The sequence below is a fragment of the Capra hircus genome, chromosome 13, assembly GCF_001704415.2.
Source record: "Capra hircus breed San Clemente chromosome 13, ASM170441v1, whole genome shotgun sequence".
Taxonomy (NCBI): Eukaryota; Metazoa; Chordata; class Mammalia; order Artiodactyla; family Bovidae; genus Capra; species Capra hircus.
Window position 1 is genome coordinate 78,413,065 of NC_030820.1, and position 19,598 is coordinate 78,432,662.

Sequence of the window (19,598 nt, forward strand, 5' to 3'; positions counted from 1 at the left end):
AGATCGCCTTGGAAAAATTTGTCGTTTTGTATGCTTGAACTTTGGAAAAAATGGAACTTTCTTTAAATCAACTTTTAAAAATTAAAAACATACTTTAGTCTCATTTTAAGCAGTACCATCCATGAAGTCATAGGTTTGCAGTTCTGGTTTAATCTTTTCCCTAACAGAAATGAAAATACATCCCAACCATCACAGCTATAGCGGACCTTCGTAGAGCCCTTCCGGTGAGCCAGGTATTGTCCAAACAGCTTTAAAAACAGGGCTTCATTGAATTCACACAGCCTTGTGAAGTGAGTCCTGCTTTCATCCCTGCTTTGAGGATGAAGAACCGGAGACAAGTTTACCTGACTTGCTCTGGGTCCCACCCAAGGCTTATAAGAGGTACTTCTTCCCAGGTGGCGCTAGCGGTAAAGAACCTGCCTGCCAACGCAGGAAACCTGAGTCGTGGGTTCAATCCCTGGGTCAGGAAGATCCCCTGGAGGAGGGCATGGCAACCCACTCCAGTATTCTTGCCTGGAGAATCCCATGGACAGAGGAACCTGGCGGGCTACAGTCCATGGGATCACAAAGAGTCAGACAGGACTGAAGCGACTTAGCGCAGCACAGGGTAGATAAACTCATAGAAACGAATGCTGGTTTCCAGGCGCTGGGGCGGTGGGCGGGGCAAATGGGGAGTCGTTCAGTGGGTATAGAGTTGCAGTTTTGCAAGTTCTGAAGGTCGGTTGCACAACGTGAATGTGCTTAATACTAACGAACTGTGCGTATAAAAACAGTTCAGGTGGCACATTTTATGGTATGTGGCTTTTTATTAAACCAAATTTAAAAATATATATATTTTAAAGTAGACAGGATAAATATTTTTTCTTCTTCAAGGTCCTGTCGCTTAGATATTCTCCACCACATAATAAAGGTTCAAGGACAATAGGAAGAAAGGTGTGTGTGGGAGGCCCCACAGCAGGGGTACCTGGAAAAGCACAGAGACTGGGGAACCCCCCCATCCACCATGTGACCCCCGGCTCCCCTGGGGTCACCCCAAGGGCCCTTTCCTGGGAGAGGACCCCGAGCATCATGGACCATGCACTTGACCTAGTGAGGCTTTTTTTTAATAAAGTAAGTTTGTAGTCATTTTATCACGTATTTACCTTTTTCCAACAAATGTCATGAGACTACTAAACATTGTGGTTTCAAGGATTAAGCCTCAGATTTAGTTAAACCTTGCATTTTGAACTTTTAAAAAAGATGTTTGTAATGTTTGACAAAATCCAAACAATACAGAAAGATAAAGAGTAAAAAGGAACTCTAATTCAGCCCAACTCTCAGATCCCCAGTTCCCTGGCTCAGAGCAGCCACGGCTATCAGTGTTCTGCGTCTCCTTCCCGAGATGTCAAGTGTGTGCACAAGTATAGATGTAAAAACGTCCCTCTCTGAAATGTAAATATGACCATAATACATACCATTCTACCTTTAACAATGTCCTTTTGGGATTGTTCTAGATCAGCACACATAGATAGCCTATTTCTCTTAAACAGCTCGGTGACTATCCCATCCTATGCTCATTCAGTTCAGTCGCTCAGTCGTGTCCAACTCTTTTCCCCATGGATTGCAGCACACCAGGCCTCCCTGTCCATCACCAACTTCCGGAGTTCACTCAAACTCATGTCCATCAAGTCGGTGATGCCATTCAGCCATCTCATCCTCTGTCATCCCCTTCTCCTCCTGCCCCCAATCCCTCCCAGCATCAGAGTCTTTTCCAATGAGTCAGCTCTTCGCATGAGGTGGCCAAAGTACTGAAGTTTCAGCTTTAGCATCAGTCCTCCAATGAACACCCAGGACTAATCTCCTTTAGAATGGACTGGTTGGATCTCCTTGCAGTCCAAGGGACTCTCAAGAGTCTTTTCCAACACCACAGTTCAAAAGCATCAATTCTTCAGCACTCAGCTTTCTTCATAGTCCAACTCTCACATCCACACAAGACCACTGGGAAAACCATAGCCTCAACTAGATGGACCTTTGTTGGCAAAGTAATGTCTCTGCTTTGCAATATGCTATCTAGGTTGTTCATAACTTTCCCTCCAAGGAGTAAGTGTCTTTTCATTTCATGGCTGCACTCACCATCTGCAGTGATTTTGGAGCCCCAAAAAATAAAGTCTGACACTGTTTCCACTGTTTCCCCATCTATTTCCCATGAAGTGATGGGACCAGATGCCATGATCTTAGTTTTCTGAATGTTGAGCTTTAAGCCAACTTTTTCACTCTCCTCTTTCACTTTCATCAAGAGGCTTTTTAGCTCCTCTTCACTTTTTGCCATAAGGGTGGTGTCATCTGCATATCTGAGGTTACTGATATTTCTCCTGGCAATCTTGATTCCAGCTTGTGCTTCTTCCAGCCCAGTGTTTCTCATGATGTTCTCTGCATAGAAGTTAAATAAGCTATACTCTACCACAGCCAAATCAACCCGTCTCTTGGGTGCAGGGGCTCTGCGTCTGTTTTTGTGTCCTTGTCACTGAACACAGCCTCATGTGCCTGATGCACGGGGAGGTCAGATGAATTGAAACGTCAGGGTTTGGAGCAGAGGGTGTTTTATGGCAGAGCCATGCAAGGAGACAGAGTGGTCAGGCCCTAAAGAGCCTCAGGCTCCCTGAAAGATTTCGGCAAAGCATTTTTAAAGGCCAGGTGTATGTTTAGGGGGTGGCAGGGTACATGATCAGATCGAGCACAGTTCTGATTGGCTGATGATGAGGGCACAGGGTGGTGTCACCAAGGTTAACTTAATCAGTTCTTAGGGCTTGCTCCTTGGGAGGAAAGCTGTGACAAACCTAGACAGCATATGAAAAAGCAGAAACATCACTTTTCCGACAAAGGTCCGTACAGTCAAAGCTATGGTTTTTCCAGTGGTCGTGTATGGATGTGAGAGTTGGACCATAAAGAAAGCAGAGTGCTGAAAAATCAACGCTTTTGAAGTGTGGTGCTGGAGAGGACCCTTGAAAGTTCCTTGGACTGTAAGGAGCTCACACCAGTCAATTCTAAAGGAAATAAACTCTGAATACTCACTGGAAGGACTGATGCTGAAGCTGGAGCTCCAATATTTTGGCCACCTGATGTGAAGAGCCAACTCACTGGAAAAGACTCTGATGCTGGGAAAAGATTGAGGGCAGGAGGAGAAGGGGGCAACAGAGGATGAGGTGGCTGGAAGTCATCAGTGACTCAATGGACTTCAGATTGAGCAAACTCTGGGCGATAGTGAAGGACGGGGAAGCCTGGTGTGCTGCAGTCCCTGGGGTCACAAAGAGTTGGGTAGGAACCAACTAAGCTACTGAACAGCAACAGGAGGCCTGGGGCTACATGCTCATGGTCATCAAGGACCATCAAGTACTCGGAGGGTCCTGCTCAGTTACAGAACTCGTGGCTGGTGCTCAAAGACCCTGAACTCCCAGAGGTTTGTGGGGAGACATTTTTATAGGCGAAATCTGGGATGAAGGCGGTAACTTTCTTCTGATTTGTTGGTGGTGAGGTAACAGGGTGGTGCTCCAGGAAACTTGTGCTCAGCCTGAAGTTACTGTCCTCCACCCAGGTAGGGGCCGTGGTTCCTGAAGAACTCAAAGATACTGTTCTGTACACCCCTTGCGGAGGCACCAGGCTCCCCCTTTAGCTGCTCCACCATCATTTCTTGGTTGCTCTGTTTCTGCATATTCTCTCTGTTGTCGCTCACTCAGCTGAGTCTCTTTGCGACCCCACGGACTGCAGCACGTCAGGCTGCCCGGTCCATCACCAACTCCCAGAGCTTACTCAGACTCAGGTCCATCGAGTCGGTGATGCCATCCAACTATCTCGTCTTCTGTGATCCCTTCTCCTGCCTTCAGTCTTTCCCAGCATTCCCTTACGTCCCCGATTAGTAACTGATTGAGTCTGCACTTTGATACTTGGCAGGGGCAGGGGTGGGGTCTAGGAGGCTGCAACCTTTATCCTGCGTTTAAGACAGAAAGGAACCCAGAAAGAAAAGTGCCCAGGAGGGCCCCACAAGACCCTGCTCCGTTCCACCATTGCTTCCTTTGGCAGCCCGTGAAACTAACGGACATCTCAGAAAGAAATGTTTTTAAGAGCATAAAGTAAAATCCACAGGAACAGAAGGGAAACCAATAGTGAAGGACAAGAAAGCCTGGCGTGCCGCAGTCATGGGGTCGCAGAGTCGGACACGACTGAGGGACTGAACAACGACAGCGCACGGGGAACCGACTGCACAGAAACAGAGATCCGCCTCAGGCTGTGGATCCTGCAGTGAGGACCTCCTACCAGATTTCCAGTCTTTTTCCTCCTAAAAACTGCCTCAGTGAACTTCTCGCACTTATACCTACTTACTGCTGTGAAATAACTTTCCAGAAGTGGAATTGCTGGGGCTGTTGCCAAAATCTTGGCTCTCTGTGCCCCAATGTTAAACAGCAATATGGAGACAAGTTACGGAGAAAAGAGTGGCTTTATTACTTTGCTGGGCAAAGGGGAACATTCGGCTAGCACCTCAGGACCGCTGCCTCCTTCCACCCCTCCCCCTGGTAGTTAGAGAGAGGTTACACAGCCAGGCAGGGGTATGTGGTCAGGACAGGGGCAGCCACGGTCATCAGTCCTTCTGCAGAGTTTCCACTGTTTCCCCATCTATTTGCCGTGAAGCAATGGGACCAGATGCCGTGATCTTAGTTTTCTGAATGTTGAGTTTTTGGCCAGCTTTTTCACTCTCCTCTTTCACTTTCATCAAGAGGCTCTTTAGTTCCTCCTCGCTTTCTGCCATAAGGGTGGTGTCATCTGCAAATCTGAGGTTATTGATATTTCTCCTGGCAATCTTGATTCCAGCTTGTGCTTCATCCAGCCCGGCATTTCTCACGATGTACTCTGCATAGAAATTAAATAAACAGGGTGACAATATACAGCCTTGATGTACTCCTTTTCCTATTTGGAACCGGTCTGTTGTTCCATGTCCAGTTCTAACTGTTGCTTCTTGACCTGCATACAGATTTCTTAGGAGGCAGGTCAAGTGGTCTGGTATTCCCATTTCTTTAAAAATCTTCCACAGTTTGCTGTGATCCACACAGTCAAAGGCTTTAGCGTAGTCAGTGAAGCAATAGATATTTTTAGGAATTCTCTTACTTTTTCTACCATCCAACTAAACAATTGAACAATATTGAACAATATTTCCTAGGCGGTCCTCTCCTAATCTTGAGGAGTCTTTCCAGTCTTTCAATCTTGCCTCAGGTGGTTCCATTGTTGCTTCTTATTTGATTGGCAGCCTTCTGCCCTTTGGAACTCAGAGAGGGTCATGGAGGGCTAAGTATTGCCTACAAGGAATAGGGGACCAAAGGACCTCCATGCCCAGCCCCACGGGGTCTTTCTTGGCATCAGGGCAAAGCTCTCAACTTTCCATGAAAAACAACCCATCAAATGCCTGCGTGACATGGAAGAGATGTTGCTTCTCAGTTGTGTCTGACTCTTTGCGACCCCATGGACTGCAGCATGCCAGGCCTCCCTGTCCTTCACCATCTCCCGAGCTTCCTCAGACTCATGTCCATCGAGTCAGTGATGCCATCCAACCACCTTCACCTCCTCTTCACCTCCCACCTTCAATTCTTCCCAGCATCAGGGTCTTTTCCAATGAGTCAGTTCTTGGCATCAGGGGGCCAAAGTATTGGAGCTTCTGCTTCAACATCAGACCTTCCAAGGAGTGTTCACAATTGATTTCCTGTAGGATTGACTGGTTGGATCTCCTTGCAGCCCAAAGGACTCTCAAAAGTCTTCTCAAACACCAAAGTTCAAAATCATCAATTCTTTGGTGCTCAGCTTTCTTTTTGGTCCAACTCTCACATCCATACATGATTACTGGAAAAACCATAGCTTTGACGATACGGACCTTTGTCGGCAAAGTAATGTCTCTGCTTTTTAATATGCTGTCTAGGTTGGTCATAGCTTTTCTTCCAAGGAGCAAGATTGATTTCATGGCTGCAGTCACCATCTTCAGTGATTCTGGAGCCCAAGGAAATAAAGTCCGTCACTGTTTTCATTGTTTCCCCATCTATTTGCCATGAAATTATGGGACAGGATGTCATGATCTTGGCTTGAATGATTTCCCCGTGCCAATACGAAAGGGTCAAGAAGAACATGGAGAAGAAAAGGAAGGCTTGGAGAGAATGTTTTCCAGATGCATAGATATTCTAGGGTTTTAACCTCCTTTTAGAAGGAGAAAGGGACGACAGAGGATGACTGGATGGCATCACTGACTCAATGGATTGAGTTTGAGCAAGCTCCAGGAGTTGGTGAAGGACGGGGAAGCCTGGCGTGCTGCAGTCCATGGGGTCACAAAGAGCTGGACATGACTGAGCCACTGAACACCACCACCCTCTTTTATGGAAATTTACACACCTGGACCTTTACAAGCAGGGTCATTGGGAAGAGCTGTCTGGACTCCAGGTTGTAGTTCTTAGATGAACCAGTAGGTGGGGGTGAAGGACAAGAAACAGACCAAACTTTGTAGCCTCTAGCTGGTTGCTGTTCAGGTTGAACCAACCAATCCGAGAGCGAAGTTCAGGAATACAGGACCGCCAGCTTCTGGTGCATTAATGTCTGAATACATGTGAGCTCCAAAAGAGCGGAGTCAATGAGCATTTGTGTAGCATTTGTTATGGGCCCAGGACCTCAGGCTTATTTGCTGGTAAATCTTTCCCCCTCTGCTTCTTCCTACTGCTGTGTAAGTCAGGCTCAGTTCTAAGTTATCTCTTTTCATCCTGATTCCACAACCATGAGGTGTAGACAGTGCGTCTCAAAATTTACCACGCACACCAGTCACCTGGAAAGCTCATTAAAGTGCAGCTTCTGGGGCAGTCGGTCTGGTTGGAGCCCGAGTGTCTGCATTTCTGCAGGCTCTCAGGTAAGGCTGGTGCTGTACACAGGTCCTTGGACCTCATTTTGAATCCTGAGTGTTCCCTGTTGTTCTTTAGTTGCTAAGTCATGTCTGACTATTTTGGGACCCCATGGCCTGTAGCCTGCCAGGCTCCTCTGTCCATGGGATTTCCCAGGCAAGAATACTGGAGTGGGTTGCCATTTCCTCCTCCAGGGGATCTTCCTGACCCTGGGATCAAACTTGCATCTTCTGAACTGGCAGGCGGATTCGCTACACTGAGCCACCAGGGAAATCCCCTACTCTTTCTTCAGCCTAGTATATAAGCCCTAAAGCCTCATCGTAAGTATCACAGAAAAGTTTTATTAAATTAATTTTTATACTTTTCTTCTGTTTATCTTTTGTAACCAAGCCCAGTTGAGAACCTAGAGGGTAGAAAGAAAAAGCTTTTTATTTCCTCTCCCTTACATCTACCACAAAGAAATTCCCAAATATTTTCATATTCCATTATACTTGCTATAGATATCTTGAAATATTGTTTATGTTTAAAAGCCCCAGGAGATTCTAGTGTGGGCAGGGCTGAGAACCTCTGGATAGCTTAAGAAAGAATCTTAGGTTGGCTATGTGTGTGAGTTCTGACTCTACACTGTTCAGGGTCTGGATTGGCTCTGCCTCTTTGCAAACTTGTGTGAAGCTAGGCGTCCCCTCACCTTTGTCTCCACCGGATACTGTTCCCACCTGCGTAGGTTTAGACCAGCGTTTCTCAAACTTCACCGTGTATACAAATCACCTAGGTTCTTGTTGAAATGCAGACTCTGATTCTACAAGTCTGGGTTGGGGCCTGACAACCTGCATTTTTTAAGAACCTGCATTTCTTTCTTTCCTTTTTTTTTTTTTTAAAAACAAACCTCTTTGTATTGGGGTATAGCTGATCAACAAACAATGTTGTGACAGTTTCAGATGAACAGGAAGAGACTCAACCATGCATATACATGAATCCATTCTCCCTCAAACGCCCGTCCCCTCCAGGCTGCTATGTAACACTGAGCAGAGTTCCCTGTGCTATTCAGTAGGTCCGTAATGGTTAACTATTTAAAAACAGCAGTGTCTACATGTTCACCCCAAGTTCAGTTCAGTTGCTCAGTCGTGTCAGGCTCTTTGTGACCCCATGGACTGCAGCACGCCAGGCCTCCCTGTCCATCACCAACTCCCGGAGTTTACTCAAACTTGTGTCCATCGAGTCGGTGCTGCCATCCAGCCACCTCGCCCTCTGTCGTCCATCCCAGACTCCCTAACTGTCCCTGCCCCCAGCCCTTCCTCCCGGCAGCCGAAAGTTCGTAGAAACTGCATTTCCAACAGGTGTCCAGGGGACACAGGTCCATGTTTGGGTGGCAAGGGTTCAAAGCACACTCAGATTCACTGGAAACAGCCTCTGTGATCACCCCAAAACTGTGAACTGAGAGAGGCTATGATGCCCCAAAAAGCACATCTGTATCTGCTAAGGCAAATGCAATCCAGTCCCCTCTCTACCAGGCGCCCAGGCCCCAGGTCTGCAGGAAAAATTAGCTGCTGACTATATTTTTGCTCAAAAGCCAGCACACACCTCTTGCAGGCCGCACCCATCACAGGCGCTGTCTATCTGGTTAGCTTTCCATTATTGGATCCCTCCTGCTTGGGTGTAGTGGGGCTACATTTCGCATCTTTCTCTTCCCTTCTCTCTTCATTTCCTTTTCACTCCTTGGAAGCCTGGGTCAGTGTGCAAATGAAAGACAGTCCGCTGGAAAATGACAGCTCTTGCCGGGCAGCCTTATTGGAAAGAGAGTGAAATAAAAGTTTTTTCTCTCTCTCCTTCTGCGGCAAGTAGAGACAGATTTGTTGAAATTGCTGGAAGGGATGACACTGAACTTTGATCTTCTAGGAATGCTTTTCTGGAAGAGTATCTCAAATCTCTGCGATAGCAGCCAATGGCCTCTGTTCCCTCCTACTGCTGCTTACGCAGAATGGCTCTGGGGCTGGGCAGTTCAGCATGGTGGAGCAGGGTGGTATGTGATTTCGGCAAGTTTCTTTTCCTAGCTGTAAAATGGGGGTAGTGACTGCTTGCTGAGCTGGACATATCCTGTCGTCCCCCAGACCCATTCTCTGCCCCGAGAAGCTGATCACTAGAGCCTGCACCCTTTGAACGTTCTGTCTTCTGGCTTTGGGTTGGGTTTGCAATGGGAGGTTCCTGCAGAAGACAGGTGCTGTTATTTATTACCTGTCCTGTCCTTACTATAGGCGGCAGCTGTGCATTTCTCGGTGCCCACTGCTCCTGCCAGGCAGATGCTTCTAGAGCTCCAGCCCTGAAATGTTTGCTAATTACTAATTATTGCTTCTCAGCTCCAGGTTCAACCCTTCAATGCCAGCTCTGCCATGGTGGCCAGTTCCTTCTCAGCATCTTTCCTTTGCAGGGAGTGCAAAGGTTTCTCAGTAGAGGGCGCTAGAGGAACACTGCTGGCGGCTTCTGTTTTTAGCCTCCTTCACTTTCTTAACGGAGAAGGCAATGGCACCCCACTCCAGTACTCTTGCCTGGAAAATCCCATGGATGGAAGAGCCTGGTGGGCTGCAGTTCATGGGGTCACTAGCAGTTGGACACAACTGAGCGACTTCATTTTCACTTTTCACTTTCAGGCATTGGAGAAGGAAATGGCAACCCACTCCAGTGTTCTTGCCTGGAGAATCCCAGGGACGGGGGAGCCTGGTGAGCTGCCATCTATGGGGTCGCACAGAGTTAGACACGACTGAAGTGACTTAGCAGCACTTTCTTAAAGAGATGGGGAATACCAGACCACCTGACCTGCCTCCTGAGAAACCCGGATGCAGGTCAAGAAGCCACAGTTAGAGCCAGACACTGAAGAACGGACTGGTTCCAAAGTGGGAAAGGAGTACGTCAAGGCTGTATGTTGTCACCCTGCTTGTTTAACTTCTATGCAGAGTACATCATGAGAAATGCCGGGCTGGATGAAGCACAAGCTGGAATCAAGATTGCCAGGAGAAATATCAATAACCTCAGATTTGCAGATGACACCACCCTTATGGCAGAAAGCAAGGAGGAACTAAAGAGCCTCTTGATGAAAGTGAAAGAGGAGAGTGAAAATTCAACATTCAAAAACTGAAGATCATGGCGTCTGGTCCCATCACTCATGGTAAATAGATGGGGAAACAATGGAAACAGTGATAGACTATTTTTGTGGGCTCCAAAATCACTGCAGATGGTGACTGCAGCTATGAAATTAAAAGACACTTGCTCCTTGGAAGAAAAGTTATGACCAACCTAGACAGCATATTAAAAAGCAGAGATATTACTTTGCTGACAAAAATCTGTCTAGTCAAAGCTGTGGTTTATCTAGTAGTCATGTATGGATGTGAGAGTTGGACCATAAAGAAAGCTGAGCACCAAATAATTGATGCTTTTGACCTGTGGTGTTGGAGAAGGTTCTTAAGAGTACTTTGGGCTGCAAGGAGATCCAACCAGTCCATCCTAAAGGAAATCAGTCCTGAATATTTATTGGAAGGACTGATGTTGAAGCTGAAGCTCCAATACTTTGGCCACCTGATGCGAAGAGCTGATTCATCAGAAAAGACCCTGATGCTGGGAAAGATTGAAGGCAGGAGGAGAAGGGGACGACAGACGATGAGATGGTTGGATGGCATCACTGACTCGATGGACATGAGTTTGAGCAAACTCCAGGAGATGGTGAAGTGCTGCAGTGCATGGGATCGCAAAGAGTCAGACACGACTGAGCGACTGAACAATGACAACTTGCAGTCTAGGACTTGAAGCATGTTTCCAGGACCCTGCCCATCAGAACACTGCCTCCTCAGGGCCTCACTGATTGATTGACTCAGAGATGTGCAGGTGGTCTGGGTACCAATCAGAGTGAATCTCTGGGCTTAAGGCTGGAGGAGCTACCCCAAAGATGGCTGGCTTTTTCCTGTTCGACTTACACTTGAGAAGATGAGGGGCTGGGCTGCTACTATGTTGTCACCAGGAAGGGAGAGTCTTGAGCTGCCTGGTGGGGGAGGAGCGTTCACCATGGGAAGCATGACAGGGTGGGGACCACCAGAGGGGAGAAGCATGCCTCGTGACGCTGCGTTGTGTCCTTGGGACTTTTCAGTGATGTGACGGTATAAGGGTCTTCTCTCCACATTCCTTTCTCCACCACCACATTTCTTCCCACTCAACCATCACTGCTACTTAAACCAGTTTGAGTTGGATTTTCTGCTATTTAGAAACACAGCAATCCTGCCTGGCAGAATATCCCTTTCTTTCTTTCCCTTTTTTTTTTTTTTTTTAACAAAATGGCTTTAGGGGAAAAAAATACTATCACTAAGTATCTACTCTTTGCCAAGCACTTCATGCATGATCTCATTTAATCCTCTCCCCGTCCCCTCGCAGCCCTTGCAGGGAGGAAGGAGGTGTGCAGTCATTATCCTCATTTTGCAGTGGAGGGAAACAGCGCTCAGAGAAGACAGGTAAGTAGCTCAAGGCCGCCCGCTGGCCAGCGATGGACGCAGGTGGTGGGCCCAGCAGGGCGGCAGGCAGTAGTCCTTCTTCTCACGTGGCCAGAGCCATGCGCCACAGCAGAGGGGGTCCACCCCGGCTGCGGAGGAGGGCAGGGCTGAAGTCCAGCTCTCTGAGTAACTGTGGAGGAATGCAGCCCCCCACGTTCACTCTCTGCTAATGAAAAGAGCCCCCAGTTGTGGCTCTGCCAAGTCTTTTGGAACGGAGTGCGAGCATGCATTTGTGATTAGCAGCCACTGTGCAGACAAGTGAGAAATATGCGAAAGTCCCTTGAAATGTTATAAAAAGTCAGGCAAAAGCCTACTTCCGTTACCTTGTGTATGCTATTAATTTATCAGAACCTTTTCATTGTTTCTGGCTGAGTTTGCAGAAAACAGTAAACCGTCATAGCAATAGCTACTATTTGTGAGCACTGGGGTGGGTCAGCTTCTGTTCCTGATGCTTTGTCTTCTTCACTTCATTTAATCCACATGTCATCCCAGTATGGTGGGGGTTACTCTTCCTTTCTTCTTCTTTTTTTTTTTTTTTTTAAACAGAGGACAAGCTGCTGCTGCTGCTGCTGCTAAGTCGCTTCAGTCGTGTCTGACTCTGTGCGACTCCATAGACCGCAGCCCACCAGGATCCCCCGTCCCTGGGATTCTCCAGGCAAGAACACTGGAGTGGGTTGTCATTTCCTTCTCCAATGCATGAAAGTGAAAAGTGAAAGTGAAGTCGCTCAGTCGTGTCCGACTCCTAGCGACCCCATGGACTGCAGCCCACCAGGCTCCTCCGTCCATAGGATTTTCCAGGCAAGAGGACTGGAGTGGGGTGCCAGTGCCTTCTCACAGAGGACAAGCTGGATGAGGACGAGCTAGATGTTTAATAACTTGCCCAGGCACACACAGCAAGGTAGTGACTTATCACGGAGTGGAACTTGAGATTCTCTGGCTTCAGAGCCCAAGTTCCTTCTGTTTGTCCTGGGACTTACAATCCTTCCTGCTCCTTCAGGGTGTCCCACTCACATAATAGTGCGTGTCTGTTTGGTGTGATTAAAATTAAGAAAGTTATGTGGACTGACTCCTCTGAAGACCAGTGTGCTAACCTCAGCTTGAAGATGCTTTTATTGATAGAGGTGTCTTGAATGGTGCTAAATGTCACAGGACCGTTCCTGGACTTCTGATTCGATTCCAGTATGTATCAGTCAGTTAAAAATGACAGACACCTAATTTATTGGGTCACATGAGTGGAAGACCCAGGGGAAGGGGTGGCTGCAGGCTCGTCGTGGACGTTAGACCCTAGTCTCCCTCTTTCCACGTCTTGGTTCTGTTTCTCCTGTATGGGCTCCATTCTTAGGCTCCTGTATGTAAACCATTCAGGTTTGTGTCCAGCAAGGAAGAGAGAGTGTCTTTGACGACAGGGCTTATGTAAATCCCAACATTGATTTGGAGAATGGAGTCCAGGATGTGGCAGCCCCAAGATGCCCCCAAGGACCCAGGTACCCAAGTCCCTATTCTGTCATCCTTGGTACGTGGCTTATACCTTTAGAGTCACCTCGCTGTCCACTGGGGCTGCAAGAGATCTAACAGTCACATCTGCATTCTAGGAACAGACAGAACAGAAGAAGGACCATTTTCTCCCTCATTAAGAGCATTTTCAAAGCCCCTACAAGTCTTTGCTTTTATCTTACTGGCCAGACTGTTTTCATTTGGCCATATCTAGCTGCAAAGGAGGCTGGAAAGTGCAGCGTTTCTCTCGGAGGCAGTGCACTGGGATAGCACTGGGGCTTGTTAGTAAGGAGGAAAGAGGGAATGGGCGGTAGAGGAGCTGCGAGAGTTTCTGTCCCCGTGGCCATTGCCAGAGGCTGGGGGCGGATGCTGGGGAGGCACAGGGGCCCGGCCAGCTGGGCAGTTAGTGTTGTCCTGGGGTCTAATAACTCCTCCTCAGAAATAGATATTTTTGAAAGAGTTCTGGATTAGAGGTCCAAAGTTCTGATCGCTGATTTCAGCTCTGCCACTAATTGGCCGTGCGGTCACATACACCTCATCTTGCCTCTTGTATCTTTGTTCCTCCACCTGTAAAATGGGAACAGTAGGCATATCAGCTGGCTATGCCTCTGATTGCAAGCAGAGAATGCCTGACGAGCAGTAAGGTGACCAGCTCATCCTGGTTTTCCTGGGACTTTTCAGAGTTTAGCACTGAGTGTGAGTGTGTGTGTGTGTGTATGTGTGTGTGTGCGTGCGCTCAGTCGTGTCCAACCCTTTGTGTCCCCATGGACTGTCAGGCTCCCCTGCCCGGCTCCTCTGTCCATGGAATTTGCCAGGCAAGAATACTGGAGTGAGTCGCCATGCCCTCCTCCAGGGGATCTTCCCACCCAGGGACCAAAGCTGCATCTCTTATGTCTCCTGCGTTGGGAAGCAGGTTCTTTACCACTAGCGCCACCTGGGAAGCCTTTAGCGCTGAATGCTAAATGAAGCATCCTGGGAAAGCCTGAGTTCTAAGCAAACTGGGATGGTTGGTTCATCGAAGTAGCAGTAACTTAAATCAGAAGGGCATTTTTGGGACTTCCCTGGTGGGCCAGTGATTAAGACTCCACCCCAAGACTTTGCTAGATACCATAATTCTTGGTGTTTGGGGATGTATTTTCAGCTGGGCCTTCCAGTTTATTCTCCTCTGAAAGCAAAGCCCAGCCCAGCAGCCGTGGATGCATAAGACTGAATAACTGAGGGCAAGAGAATAAAGGCATTGCTTCTCTTCTGCCAGGGCCTCTCCTTCCCCCACAACTGTCCCCAGAAACCTTGGTTACCTCTCACTGCTGAGTAAATTTTATACCTATTTCAAAAACCCCTGAGCTTCTAAAATGAGACATTTCCCATTTAATCATCTTTATGGAAAAACAGCTTCTATCTACCTAGCAGTGGTTCTGTTAAATGGGGATCACATACCCACCTCCTTGGGCTTGTCCTTATTAAATAGCTGATTCATTTAGAGAATGATTCTGAGGACTGCTTTTTGGGGTGTCATGTATAGAGAATAATGACCATGGTGGAGTGCCAGCAACCCAGTAATTCAGCCCTGGGATGTAATCCTATTAGGCGGTCCCCTGCATTTTTAAAGGCAAGGCTAGTTGGTGGCTTTAAATTTATTCCAACAAATTTATTCATTTGCCCATTTACTGGTCATTTGGGGAAGTGGCACGTTCTTTTCAGAAAAGAAAATGAAAGAATACTGTGGGCTCTGTTTTATGTTTTCAGGCTAACTCCCACAGTATCTTGTCAGAATGCATGGATGTTGGTGGAGCCACATTCACGGGTGGAGGTGACTGCCAGGCGGAAATCATTGGGTGGCCTGGGGTGGGGGTGGGTTGTTTGCTTAGTCCTGGTGCCGGTAGACAGGAATAGATTATAATGAGACTCATGCCACCGTAAGTATGGACAAATGCGGTTGATGTGTGTATGTATTTTGTGGGCCTCTGTATACAGTAAGGGATTCACAGATTCATTTAGTCAGCAGATATTTATTGAGCACCTCCTATGTGCCGGGTGCTATCACAGACTGTTGATACTGCTGTGCAGGTCCTAGCCCTCATGGAGCTCATCTAGTGGAGAGACAAAACCCAAGAGCAGTAAATATATAAGGTGCTGGATGATAACTAGGCTCCTTGAGGAGGATGAAGCCAGTTAAGAGGCTGGGTGTTTTAAAGTATAGATTTTATTATTATTCAGGTATGGCAAAGCCAACAGGTCAGGAGACAACTGCCACTGAAAAGAGAGTTTATTATACTCATAGTTCCCCAAAGAAGGGTATGTCCCACATTGTGGGGGGCCATGTGGGGAAGAACCAGGTCTGGTCAGAGGCAGAGGGAGGGGAAACTGGGGGCAAGAGCTTTGCTGTGGTTTCGAGAGAAGTAGTGGGCAAGGCAGGGTGAGCAGGCTCAGGAAGGGCCAGTGTGAACAGCTGCAGTGAGCTCTGGTCATAGGGCTGCACGTGGTGGTCTGATCTGGCGCTGGGGTGGTTAGGACAGGTGGAGAGTGGCCTGGTGTGTGAGACCCCGAGAAGGGAGGTGGAAAGAGGTGGTCGAGGGAATGGCATCCAGGTTGGCTGCTTTGTATTTGAAAAGCACACTTGCGGGTGTGTGGTTCACCATCTCTAGGAACTGGCCATCCCTCGGAGGAGCATCCCTGGGTCTGCCAGGCCCTGGATGTCCAAGCATCAGAATACAGACGAGCCGTGGTCAGTACCCTGGGGCATGCTGGCAGCGTGGTCTTTTGTGCAGGCTGCCGGCAGGAGGTCAGATAAGCCCTCTCTGTTTAAGTGACATCTAAGCAGAGACCCTAATGAGGGGAGAGGAGGCACGTGGATGTACCTTAGGGGAGAGCCGTCCAGGCAGAGGAAACAGCGAGTGCAAAGGCCCTGAGGTCGGACGGTGTTTGGCCTGTTCATTGAATAAAGAGGTGGCTATAAAAGGAGAGATAAGGAGACCAGGTCAGGGAGATGGGGCTGAGGGAGACTCCGGCTTTGACTGAGTGGGATGGGCCGTCAGCTGGTTGGGGGGACACTCTGAACAGAGGGTGAGTTAGTATGATCTGACTTGCATTCTGACAGGGCCTCTCTGCTGCTGTGCCGAAACCAGTTGGGAGGGGAGGCAGGTGAGTGGAGAAACCGAGGAGGAGGCTCAGGCAGAAGTCCATGTGAGAGGGGCTAGGGGCCGGCCCATTGGAGCAGTTAAGTGGCCGAATTCCCCATACACGTCAACAGGACTGGATGGGAAGACGGGAGAACACTGCCTTTTTTAGGAGGAACACTGTCTTTTTTTTTTTTTTTTCTGGAAGAAAATATAAGTAAGGCCATGTTATTAATAGCAAATGCAAATCTGAATGTAAACCATGCTTCCTTTAATTGATGTTGTTTTTTTTTTTTTTTTTTGCCACATCAAGCAGCTTACACGATCTTAGTTCCCCAACTAGAGCTTGATTCTGGGCCCCAGCAGTGAAATCTGAGCCTTAATCACTGGAATGCCAGTGATTCTGGCGAAAGACCCTAATCTTTCCCCGTGCTCGTGTAGCCCTGGATGCCTGCACCCGGATCATCCCATGTGTGCAGAGATCTTTGTTCTCATGTCCTTTTCCCCATGGACTCACCAGCCCCTCTGTGGCAGGCGCTGAGGCCAGTTCCACTGTTTGCTTGCTCGTCTTGTCCCTAGCTGCTCTGAGAGGGCCGGGCTCAGAGTGAGGTCTCTGGAAATGTTTGTTCAGAGTGTCTGCTGTGCAGACCTGAGTCTCCTCCCTGAGAGGAAGGCTGCTCCTGGGGGGCCGTGTTTCCGGGCCCACAGGCTCCCTCGACAGCTGGTGACATGCCCGGGGCCTCCCACCTCCGGGCTTTGCGCTGACTGTCCTGCCTGCTGGGAAGGCTGCCCCGCCCACTCCTCCAGGTGCTCAGTGCAGATCACCTCCTCTGAGAGTCCCTCCCTGACTGTCTTCGGGGCCCACTCTCCGCCTGTCCTCTGGCCCCAGTCACTGTCTGCCGGGTCATGCTGTGCTCACCATCAGCAAGAGGTTTTTTTCAGTTCTCATTCACTGTTTCGCTCCCTCTCCCCATCGCTGTGCGGGCCCCGTGAGGACAGGGGCCTGGTTCTGGAAGGTTCACTCCGGTAGGGAGAGGGGTCGGGGGCCATTCTGATCCCCTCCAAGGGGAAGGGGCACATGCCCAGCAGTGCGGTGCCAGGGGCTATGGGCTTCTGCCTGCGCTTCTTGGGACACAGGCTTGGGTGGCCGGAGCTGTGCTGCAGGACATCCTGGGGATCCAGGCAGGAAGCGAGGCATGTGGGTCTGAGTTACGCAAGTGGAAAGGCAGATCCTATCTTTGTGTTGGTCACTGTGAGTTTGCAGAACATTGAATACTTTGGCCACCTGATACGAAGAGCTGACTCATTTGAAAAGACTCTGATGCTGGGAAAGATTGAGGGCAGGAGGAGAAGGGGATAACAGAGAATGAGATGGTTGGATGGCATCACCAACTCAATGGACATGGGTTTGGGTGGAATCCGGGAGTTGGTGATGGACAGGGAGGTCTGGCACGCTGCGGTTCATGGGGTCGCAAAGAGTCAGACACAACTGAGCGACTGAACTGAACTGAATCTTGATTTAAAAATTACTGCATTAAAATATGATTTATCTTGATGACCAAGTATTTTTTTTTCTTTGTTTTGCTCCCCCTGAATTCTGTGCCCAAGGTGAGAGATCCCAGCCCTGCTTACACGTGGGCCTGAGAATCTGTGTTGTGAAATCAACCTTCCCCAACTCCCACTGTGAGTCTTAGGGCAGCGCTGGGCTCAGCTGGAGACGGGGGAATGTCCACGAGTCCTAAAAAACTAAGACAGATTGGGGAAAGTTCTGATTTGCCATTTCCTCCAGAGCAGTGACTGTCTCTACTTGCTGTCCCTGGCTGTATGAAGCTAGTTGCCTGTATGGGGGTCAAAAGGAAGGCCCCATTAGGGCCAGGGGAAGAATTGGGCCTCTACTTCAATCAGAATGGCTTTCATTTAATCTGATTTATAGCTGGGTTTCTACATCAGATTTCATATTTCTTAAAAAAAAAAGAGTGGAAAAGCCACGATGGTCAAGTTGATGATGGTCTTAGAAGTGGCTAGTTAGCTGACCTGAGGCCTTGGGATTCTTAATTTGAACCAAGGATCCTTAAGCCCCACTCTGGGGGTGAAGGTCAGTATCTCAAGTATTTGTCCCTCAAGAGAGGCCTTGAGAGGTGCCCATGTTTGGGTCTCCACCTTGGCCACGGGCACAGACCAGAATCTGGGCAAGAAGATGCCGGAAGCCTGGGCCCTCAGCGACCCCAGCTCCTCTTCTGTCCCTGGTGTGGTGGAGGCACAGCTCTCCCCGCAGTGAGACCCGTTCAAGGCTCCCCCAAACCCCAGCATTTCCCCTCCCTGGAATCTTTCTTTAAAATTTAAATGCATTTATTTTTAATTGGAGGATAACTGCTTTGTAATATTGCGATGGTTTCTGCCATTTATCAGCCTCTCCCTGGAGTTTTTAAAGGCTCTGTCTTAAATCTCTTCCTGTGTCCCATATCCGTCTGTTTAGCATTTTCAGCTGTCTACCATGCCTCTTAGCCACCTTGGAGTGGGAAGAAAGGTCATTCCATAAATCTAAGGTATTATTACTGTGACGGCAGTGCCCGATCGCTGTGACACCCACCCGGCTGGGGACGGTGGAGCCAATTAGTCGGAAAACTTACTTTTCAGGCGTGAGTCACTGGAAGCAGGTGTCAGGGGAGACTTTAACGAGGCTCTCGTGACTTGTGTGATATTTCCAGCCTGCCTTACAGCCTGTCTACTGTGCAGAGGAAGCCCTCTTCCAACCTCCCCACCGGGGAATGAGACAGAGAGAGGGAGAGAGAGACATGGGATGGGGCGCGCGAGAGGCGCCAGCGTCAACAGCAAACGCCTTTCTGCTTTCGGGTGGTCTTCCCGTTTCCCCTTCTTCTTTCACTCACTGCACGAGTGTTTGAGTGTTTGCTGAGTGCTGGCTGCGCTCGGGGCTCCCCGGGCAGAGACAGACCGGAAGGGAGGAGCAGAGAAGTGAAGGAGCGGCTCCAGGGCCCATCAGGGGTGTGAGGATGGATACACCGGGTGAGGGAGGCAGCGGCGGCGCCGCTGGGGCGGGCCCTGTCCAGCGAGCGGCAGGCGGCGGTGGGAGGAGCCAGCCGCAGTGCGCTTCAGGGAGGCTGCTGCCCGCAGAGGGCCGCGATGGTGAAGGCCCGCGGTGGGCAGGGGCCGGCTGCTTCTACACCGCAGCGTGGAGGCCGCTGTGACTGAGTGGAGTGAGTGAGAGACGAGGCGGGCCCCGGCAGTGCCAGGCATTTGGGCGTCTTTCTCAGCATGATGGATACACCTCTGTGGGTTTAGGCGGGTTTAGGCGGGACAGTGATGGGGCCAGATTTGCTTTGCTTGCTTTCTTATTTTTTGGCTGTGTTGTGCGGCACGTGGGATCTTAGTTACTTGACCAGGGATTGAACATGGTGTCCCTTGCCCTGGAAGCGCAGATTCCTAACCACTGGACTGCCAGGGAAGTCTTGGGTTTATTTTAGAGCCTGCTTTCTGCAGCTGGCCCAGGGGAGGGGGTGAAGAAGACAGCGACATGCCGCAGCATCTGAGGGTGGAGGCCG